Source organism: Rhinopithecus bieti, unplaced genomic scaffold (assembly GCF_001698545.2).
Source record: "Rhinopithecus bieti isolate Rb0 unplaced genomic scaffold, ASM169854v2 scaffold_10589, whole genome shotgun sequence".
Lineage (NCBI taxonomy): Eukaryota > Metazoa > Chordata > Mammalia > Primates > Cercopithecidae > Rhinopithecus > Rhinopithecus bieti.
The window spans coordinates 1789126-1798443 of record NW_016807065.1 but is presented as its reverse complement, the minus strand read 5'-3'; the positions used below and the strand labels follow the sequence as shown (position 1 = coordinate 1798443).

The 9318-nt window shown below is 57.9% G+C and overlaps 1 protein-coding gene across 1 annotated transcript in view; it reads left to right on the top strand.

The window, feature by feature from the left end:
- The first annotated feature begins 260 nt into the window (after window positions 1-260).
- RAB11B (RAB11B, member RAS oncogene family) overlaps window positions 261-9318 on the top strand; it is a 14953-nt gene continuing 5895 nt past the window's right edge. The window contains exon 1 of the mRNA XM_017879912.1: window positions 261-362. The gene's annotated coding sequence lies outside the window, so the exon portion shown is untranslated. The remainder of the gene's footprint in view (window positions 363-9318) is intronic.

Here is a 9318-nt window from a genome sequence, read left to right as displayed (position 1 = left end):
GTCATTCCATTTCATTCCTGCAGCCTTCCGCCCCGCCCTCTTAAACTCGCCTCTAATAGGCTGTCGCGGCCGTCACTTCAAAAAGGTCCGCATTCCTTCCGCCTTTCTCCAGGACACCGAGGGCGAGGAGGGCTGATACCAAGCGGCGCCCACCCTCAGAGCACTACTTCCATCTCTGATTGGCCTCGCTGGGTGCCAGTCGCTACTCCACCCGCCGCTGATAGGCCATTCAACGGCCGCTCTGCGCGGCGCCGGCTCCGCCCCCGTCGGGTGTTTGTGGTGGGGCTGCGGAGTCGCCGATCCCGCCGGAAGCGCCAGGACAATGGGGACCCGGGACGATGAGTACGACTACCTATTCAAAGGTGCGGCCGGTGGGGCACAGACGGGCGAGGGCGTTGCGGCGAGGCGGCGGGCAGACGGGCCAAGGCCGTGCTTCAGGCCGCTGGGCCCAGTCCGGAGCCCGGGGCTTGGGGCCCGGCGGGCCAGGCAGCCGGGAAGGCCGGGGCCGACCGGGCTCCATCAGCTTCGAGCTAGGATTCGCGGCCAAGCGGAGCCAGAGGCCCGGAGAGACCTGGGGGACCCAGGATGCGCTGGGGCGGGGCTGGGGCCTTGCGGGGGTGGGGCCCGGAGCGATGGGAGAGACCGTTAGGGCGGGGCCTCCGGAGGGGGTGGAGCCTTCCCACGATTTAGCGGGCCGGGCTGGGCCGAAAGCGTGATTTGGAACGGGGGCGGGGTTTTGGAGGCGGGGCTAAGGCTGATGGGCGTGACCAATAGGTGGGTTGGGCTTGGTAAATGGGGGCGGGGCTCCACGAGGCCTGTCCTGATTGGGTCAGCGTGTTTGGGGGTGGGGCCCGGGAATAGGCGGGGCAGACAGTGGGGGCTAGGCCGAGATGAGGGCCTGGGGGTTACGTGTGTGGTGGTGGGAGTCTTGGATTGGGGTGCAGAGCTGGGATTGAGTGGAAAGGTACCCGTGTGTGCAGCAAGAATTCCATCTCTTAGAACTCTCAACAGCGCCTAAGCCAGTACCTGCACTTTTCTGAGCACTTTACGCAAATGAACTAAGTTAAATCCTCACTGCAGCCCTTTGAGGTTGATATTAACCAGCCTCTCTTTTTACACATTGGGAAACTGAAGCCCACAGTGACAAAGACACAGTTTATAAAGTGTTGGAGCCCGACTGAGCGCAATTAGGAAGCATGTCTTAAGGGGCTTGTGGCCAGCATCTGGGACTTGGGCTTGTTAGACCACCTTCTTCCAACGTGCGCACTGATGGCGGGGTCCCCAGCCAGCCTGCTGGAGGGTCTTCCCCGCCTGAGAGACTGAGGGGGCTCTAGGAACATCAAATAAGGCCTAGTCAGATCAGGCAGCCATTGCCCGGTCTGCTGGAAGAAGCTGGAGTCCCTTGTTTCTCAGCTGAGCCTCCTGTGCCCAGCTAGACTTTGGCCTAGTCGTCTGCCCTGGTTGCTGGGCTCCCTGGCTGACAATGGCAGCCCTTTAGGGTTAACCCTTGGATCCAAGGTGCCTTCACCCTGCGTCCTGCTCTATAAGGGCCTGCGTCCCCCATCAGCTGTTGTTATCCTCACCTCACTGAGCCGTTCCTCCAAGCGTGCTCTGTGACTTGCACCAGGCCTAGCTGGGCCTTGCGTCTGGTCTCATCCAGCGTCTTGTGATTGTAGGGAATGGGCAGAGGTCTCCCAACCTGAGCTGTCCGTGAGGCGCAAGCCTTCCGTGGAGAGGGAGAGGAAGTGCCTCTGCAAGGGCCTGGAGTCGTCCTGCGGCACTGAGGGCTCTGGCAACTGCACATAGGTTGATAATGTCACTGGTGGGTGAGGCTCTGTGGTCGGCAGGGAGTGTTGCTCCCCACGTGCCCTGTCCAGGTTTCTGTGGTTATCCCCTGCTTGTTATTTTCGCCCTTTTGCTGTTTTAAATGACCCAGCTCCGAGTGTTTGCCCAAGTCATGATTTTGCCCTTTGGGTTATTTCCTTGAAGTACATTCCCAGCAGAACAGTTACTGGGTCAGGAGCAACGGAGAGGCTGTGTGGTCCCGGGACCCGTCTGCTGACACTGCTTCCTGGAAACACTGATCTAGCTGCTGCGGCAGCTGGCATTTGGCAGGCGGGCGGGCAGTGTGGGGGTGGGGGGGCCTGCCCTGCTGCCCTCCCCACACTGGCCTCCTTTTACTGAGTCTAAGCAGGTGCCCTGCTGACCTTCTCAAGCCAGTTGGTAGCAAAAATCTAACCCACAAGGTCAGCGTTTCCCAAACTGGTCATCTGCCGTCTCACCTTCACAGCTGTGCCTTATCAGAGGACCTCCTCTATTCTTTTCAATATTTGTCTTTCTTTTCTGTTTCTTTTCTTTTTTTTTTTTTTTTTTTTTTTTTAATTTTTTTTTTTTTTGAGACATAATTTCACTCTAGTCACCCAGGCTGGAGTGCAGTGGCGCAATCTTGGCTCACTGCAACCTCCGCCTCCCGGGTTCAAACGATTCTCCTGCCTCAGCCTCCCGAGTAGCTGGGATTACAGGCACCCACCACCATGCCTGGCTAATTTTTGTATTTTTAGTAGAGATGGGGTTTCACCATGTTGGCCAGGCTGGTCTCGAACTCCTGACCTCAGGTGATCCACCTGTCTCGGCCTCCCAAAGTGCTGGGATTACAGGCATGAGCCACCACACCTGGCCCCTGCGTTTTTTTTTTTTTTTTTTGGTGGCCACATCACGCACTGGCTCCCTTGACCTCAGCGGCCGAGGCCAGCAGATCCCCCGCGTGATGCCCTGTGTGCTGTTTGTTTTCCTCTGCGAATGTTCTTTCCTTCCCCCAGGAATGACACTGTTGATTTGTACCTAATTATAGAGCCTCACATTTATCCTCCTGACATTTTCTCCTTTAGCCATGGGCCATTTTCATAGCCTGCCACTAATTGCCGCAGGACCCCTGATTTCTTTTCTGATGGACTCGGGGCTGTGGGGTCCACCATGGGTGTAGCTGTGTCCCCAAGGGCCGCTGAGGCCCTCTCTGAGCCCTTCCCCTACCCTAAAGGCCCTGGAGGACGTGGGTCGTGGGGGAAACGGGCGGCAGCTTCCCCAGGCCCTGTCCTCTGGGTCTTGTCCGCCCCTCCCCTGCCCAAGGACAAGGTGGCTCCTGTCCCCAGAGAATGGGCTTGCCTGGTGCTTCCTTCCCTTTCTCTGCTGAGGCTCCAGAGGCAGCTCCCAGCCGTCAAGCCTGAGCAGAACCCCACAGTGGGCCTGCTGTTCCGGTTGCTGTTTGGGGACCCAAGCATACCATTTTCCCCATTTAGAATAGGGGCCCCTCCAGTGCCCTAGCTCTGGACACCTCCCCAGAGAAGACCTGAGACAAGAGTGGCCCCCAGTGCCAGTCCCTGGGGCCTCGGATGCTGAGGACCGGCTTTCATGGGAGGAGTGGGGCGCTGCTTGGCTCCACCAGGCTCTTCCCGGAATCAGGGCCCATTCCCCTGAAGGGCCTCTCCATCTGCCTGAGCACTAGGGTCTGGGCCCCCAGGGCCACCACACTGTTACAGGGCAGGCCAGGGCACCCAGCACTTCTCAGAGGTGCCAGCTCTTTGTTTTTGCCAACTGGGCTCGCCTGCTCTGTCAGCCAAGTGGCGTGTCTAGGGTAGGGGGGTCGCTTCCCAGCCAGGGAAGCCACCAGCTTCTGTGGAAATGCTGGGAGCTGTGTCCTCAAGGGCTCTTTATTTCCCCAAGACAACAGATTGCTTGTGTCCTAGACAATGACCTGTTCATTCCCAGCCTGCATCCTGGACCAGCCCTGCCGCTGCCCCGCTGGCCACCTCTCTGCATCGGGCACCCAGTGCCAGGGACTGGCTGGGCAGCTCAGCCTCTCTCCCATTCACCTGTTTTGTCATCCAGGCTGGAATGCAGTGGCTTAGTCTCAGCTCACTGCCACCTCGGCCTCCCTGGCTCAAACGATTCTCCTGCCTCAGCCTCCTGAGTAGCTGAGACTGCAGGTGCCTGCCACCACGCTGGGCTGATTTTTGTATTTTTAGTAGGGATGGGGTTTCGCCATGTTGGTCAGGCTGGTCTCGAACTCCTGACCTCAAGTGATCCACCTGCCTTGGCCTCCCAAAGTGCTGGGATTACAGGCGTGAGCCACTGTACCTGGCCTGCCATTTACCTGTTCAGTGGCCGTTTGGCCTTTGCTCTGACTTGGTCACTCCAGGTTGAGTGTTCCCAGCTGTTCAGGGAGAATAATATTTACATCTGTCCCTGGGGCAGCCCTGAGAATGTGGTCAGCTGAGGCATGCAAAGCACTGGGGACCCAGCCTGGCCAAGGTGCTTGAGGGTTGGCAGCCTGGGGCAAAACTGGGCGCCGTGGCTCACGCCTGGAATCCCAGCACTTTTTGGGAGGCCGAGGTGGGCAGATCACTTGAGGTCAGTAGTTCAAGACCAGCCTGGCCAACATGGCAAAACCCCATCTCTACTAAAAATACAAAAATTAGCCGGGCGTGGTGGTGCAGGCCTGTAATCCCAACTACTCAGGAGGCTGAGGCAAGAGAATGACTTGAACCCGGGAGGCAGAGATTACAGTGAGCTGAGATCGTGTCAGTGCACTGCAGCCTGGGTAAGGGAGATTCCGTCTCAAAAAAACAAAAAACAAACAAACAAACAAAAAACTGATGAGGCTGAGGAGCCCCCAAGGCGGTACAGCTGGGGCAAGGCTGGGAAGGAAGTGAGGATGTCAGGGGGATACCCAGGCAGGGCCCGAGTTTCCTATCTTGTTTCCTGAGGATATGAGAACGGAGCAGACCTCCCTGGCCTTGATCAGGTTTCCGTAGCTGCCATGGAAAGGAGGTTAAGATTGGTGGTGTGGATGGGGGTCCTCACAGTGAGTCCAGCCTGGTCCCCGGTGGCCTGGGAGCCCATTCTCATCCCTATTGGTTTGGTCCGGAGGCCTTGGACCACACACCCACATTCACGCCACCTCTTTCCGTCTTTTTTTTTTCTTTTGAGATGGAGTCTCACTGTTGTTGCCCAGGTTGGAGTGCAGTGGCACGATCCCGGCTCACTGCAACCTCCGCCTCCAGGATTCAAATGATTCTCCTGCCTCAGCCTCCCAAGTAGCTGGGACTAGAGATGCTCACCACCACACCCGGCTAATTTTTGTATTTTTCGTAGAGACGGGGTTTTACCATGTTAGTCAGGTTGGTCTTGAACTCCCGACCTCAAATGATCCGCCTGCCTTGGCCTCCCCAAGTGCTGGGATTACAGGTGTGAGCCACCGCGCCCGGCCATCTTTCCATCTTTCTCTGAAGTCCACTTGGTAGCCCTGTGCTGGGCACCCATGGAGACGTGAGAGAATGCTGGCCCTGTTGTCTTAGGTCTTGCAGGCCAGTCCGAGCAGCGGTCTTTGGGGAGAGGAGAGGTCTGAACCAAGGGGTCTTGAAGGATGAGTAGGAGTTTGCCGGCTGCCCCAGGTGGACAGGCTGCCCCACACGGTAGGAGCTGGGGTGCCCAGAGCCTCAATGCCCACCCCATAAGGCAGAATCATGACTCCCGAGCCACGTGTTGAGGTTTGGGTGGGACAGCGAGTGTGGCAGTAAGTTGGGAAGAACTTGGACTGTGGATGCGGAAGACCTGGGTTCAAATCCTGCCTGGCTCAATTCCTAGGTGGTGGCTCCAGACAAGACCCTTGGGGGGCACCGTTGGGAGGTGGGGGCGAGCCAACAAACATGCATAGCTTCAGGGTCCTGCTCTGCCCCACACCCTGTTCCCCATCCGAGCCTCAGTTTCCTCATCTGTAAAAGTGGGCTACATGAGGCTTCTGTGAAGTAATGCACACCAAGAGCTTTGTTAGCACAGGCTCATCAAATATTCTTGGTGTTCTTTTTATTCTTGGCTTCCAAGCAGCCAACCAGAGAGGGTACCAGGTGGGATTGTAGGGGGCTGCCTGATCCTGCCCTCCTCACCTGTGGCCCAAGGGTGGTGACCTGGCATCCTCCAGGTATGGGGCAGGGGGTGGGCCCAGGAGGTTCAGCCAGCCTCTTTGGCGTTTTGTTTGTTCATTTGACAGACATTTCTTTTTTCTTTTTTTTTTCTTTCTTTTTTTGTTTGAGACGGAGTCTTTGCTCTGTCGCCCAGGCTGGAGTGCAGTGGTGCGATCTCAGCTCACTGCAAGCTCCGCCTCCCGGATTCACACCATTCTCCTGCCTCAGACTCCCGAGTAGCTGGGACTACAGGCACCCGCCACCACGCCCGGCTAATTTTTTGTATTTTTAGTAGAGACGGGGTTTCACCGTATTAACCAGGATGGTCTCGATCTCCTGACCTCGTGATCCGCCCGTCTCGGCCTCCCAAAGTGCTGGGATTACAGGCTTGAGCCACCGCGCCCAGCCATTTGACAGACATTTTCTTGGGTGTTTATTGTGTGCCAGGCACTGTGCCAGGACCTGATTCCTGCCCTTGGGGCAGACTGGCAAAAAATAAATGCCACCTGACAGGTGAGAGAGTGGCAAGAATGATGGAGGAAGAGCTGGGCCAGGGAAAAGGGTAATTCAGAGAGTAGGGTTTTACTAGCATAGCAGGGAGGGCCTTCTTGGCCAACTGGCATTTAAGGGGTCACACGAAGGGGATAAGGGCGGGAGCCACGTCCGTGCCTGGAGAAGAGCATTTCTGGCAGAAGGAGCAGCCCGTGCAAAGGCCCTGAGGCAGGATCGCACCTGGCGTGTTGGGGAAACAGCATGGAGGCCTGGCTGAAGCAGAATGAACCAGGGGGCGCGAGGGAGGAGGGGAGGGTCCTGTGGGCAGTGGGGAGGACTGGGGCTTTTCCCCTGTGGGAGGTGGGAGCCACGGAGGGTTGTTTGCAGAGGGAGAGAGGTGCCCCGGCTCGGCACTCACGGGCGCCCTCTGGTGGCTGCTGCAGGAGACCAGCCTTTTGGTTGGTGATGAGGGTGAACACAGGGACCCCACAGACAATACCTTTCAGGGTCTGAGAGTCTGGAATGGAATCGCCCAGGGAGACATGGTGGGATGTACCCCTCATCCTCCCTTCTCTTGGATCTGTTTTGAATGTGCTGAAGGATTGACTGTGAGATGCAAGAGCAAGGAAGGAGTCGAGAATGACTCCAGGTTTTTGGCATGAGTGCCTAGTAGGACCAAGCCACAGTTAACCAAGATAAGGAGGGTAGGTGAGGGGTGGGTGAGCAGGCTTAGGGAGTGAGTGGGAGCTTGGCTCTGCTCTACTGGGTATGAGGGGACTGGGGCCCCAGAGGAGACAGGAAGGAGACAATGGGCATGCCAGTCTGGGCTTCTAGGGAGAGAGGTAATATAGGAGTTACCAGCCCATGGCTGGTGTTTATAGCCATGAGCCTGGATGGGGTCACCTGGGGACTGGGTGAGGACAGAGATGCCTGTCTTGAGGCTCCCTGAGGTTCGAAAGTGGAGTGGGAGACTGAGTAGGAGTGACTGTGAGGAGGGGAGTCGGGGTGTGGAGCCCCTGAAGGCAGCGAAGGAGGGAGAGCTTGCTGAGTGCCTGCTGCACGGGCCCGGGGGAGTGGGGGTGGCTGAGGCTGACACTGACTGTGGGGTAAAAGCATGCTTGGTTTGAGTTCTAGGACTGGGGGACAGGAGGTGGAATGAGTGAGTGTAGACGATACCTTCCAGGGGGTTCGGAGTCTGGAGAGGAGAGAATCGGGCAGTGCCCGGGGCAGGCAGTGGGGTCGGGAGAGAATGTTTTCTAGGGAGAGAATTCCAAGCGTGTAGGTACAGCCCCACAGTGTGGCCAGGGGAAGGGCAGAGGAGGGCTGCCTGGTGGGCTCCAGGGCCTGCTCCCTCAATGTGGCAGGGGTTCTGGGTGGGGCCGGTGGACCTCTGTGTCAACCAGGACTCAGCCTGGCTGCCTGCACCTCCCCGAGCTCAGGAGGAGCACCCATGCCCATGTCTGCCCAGACAGGGAAGTCTCATCCTCAGTGGATGCCCCCCAACTGCTTGGGATCAGGGGTGACCAAGCCACTGAGCCAACCCACCCTCAGGTGCCAGGGCCCAAGGCCCACATTTAGGGGTCCCCGGGGCTTCTGGCTGGGGCGTCTGGTTGGCTGTATTCAAGTGCATGCACACACACTCATCTTCCCCACATAGTATGTTCTGGGTCTGGGGACAGCCCACCCAGGCCCCACCCCAGAGCCTGGGGCGGCTGGGCCCGTAGGGACAGTGCTTCCATGGCTGGGACAGGAAACGCTTTACAGTGTGGCTCACCCCTGGCCTGACCAGCCGGCACCTGCTCTGCTCAGGGACGCGTTCCTGATGCCCCTTGGCCAGCATGAGACAGGCCTGCTGCGTACCCCGTGTGGACTGGGCTCAGGCCCCCCGTCCCTGGGTGGTGTTGCCCACAAACCCTCATCTCCCTCCTGTCCATGCTGCACTGACTCCTTTCTGGGCCAGGGTTTGCATCTTGCCAAGCTGCTCTGCTGCGCACCCACCTCCTGGGACAATGCATACCTGTGTTGGAGCCTTGTGAGGAGCTGTGCACACACGTGGACTGCCACGCGGACTGCCTCTTGAATGAGGACTTGGCCTTGGCTGGAGCTCCCTGCAGCTCAGCAGGGGACCTAAGCCTGGGGACCGGGGTGGTGGGAGGTGGCTGCAGGCTCTTTCCTCCAGGCTGCGTCCCCAGGGCACATTCCTGTTCCCCACTCAGCCCTCTGTGCCAAAGCTGGATGTGGGTTTGCTGCACCAGGAGAGGTGGGAGTTGAGGTGGGGGTAGCTCCTCATGTCCTGTCACTTACATACCTGGAGCAGTGACCCTTCCCATGCCCTGACCAGAAACCACAACAACCGTGACAGCTGCCCACTCATGTCCCTTCCTGTGCAATGCCTGCTCTTTTTGTGGAGGGAGACAGAATCTCTGTTGCCCAGGCTGGAGTGCACTGATGCTATCTTGGCTCACTGCAACCTCCAGCTCCTGGGCTAAAGCCAGTCTCCTGCCTCAGCCTCCTGAGTAACTGGGGCTACAGTAGCCACCACGCCCGGCTAATTTTCTTTTTTTTGAGATGGAGTCTCGCTCTGTCACCCAGGCTGGAGTGCAGTGGCGTGATCTTGGCTCACTGCAAGCTCCGGCTCCCGGGTTCACCTCATTCTGCCTCAGCCTCCCAAGTAGCTGGGACTACAGGTGCCTGCTACCATGCCCGGCTAATTTTATTGTATTTTTAGTAGAGACGAGGTTTCACCATGTTAGCCAGGATGGTTTCAATCTCCTGACCTCGTGATCCGCCTGCCTCGGCCTTTCAGAGTGCTGGGATTACAGGCATGAGCCACTGTGCCTGGCTAATTTTTTTTTTTTTTTTTTTT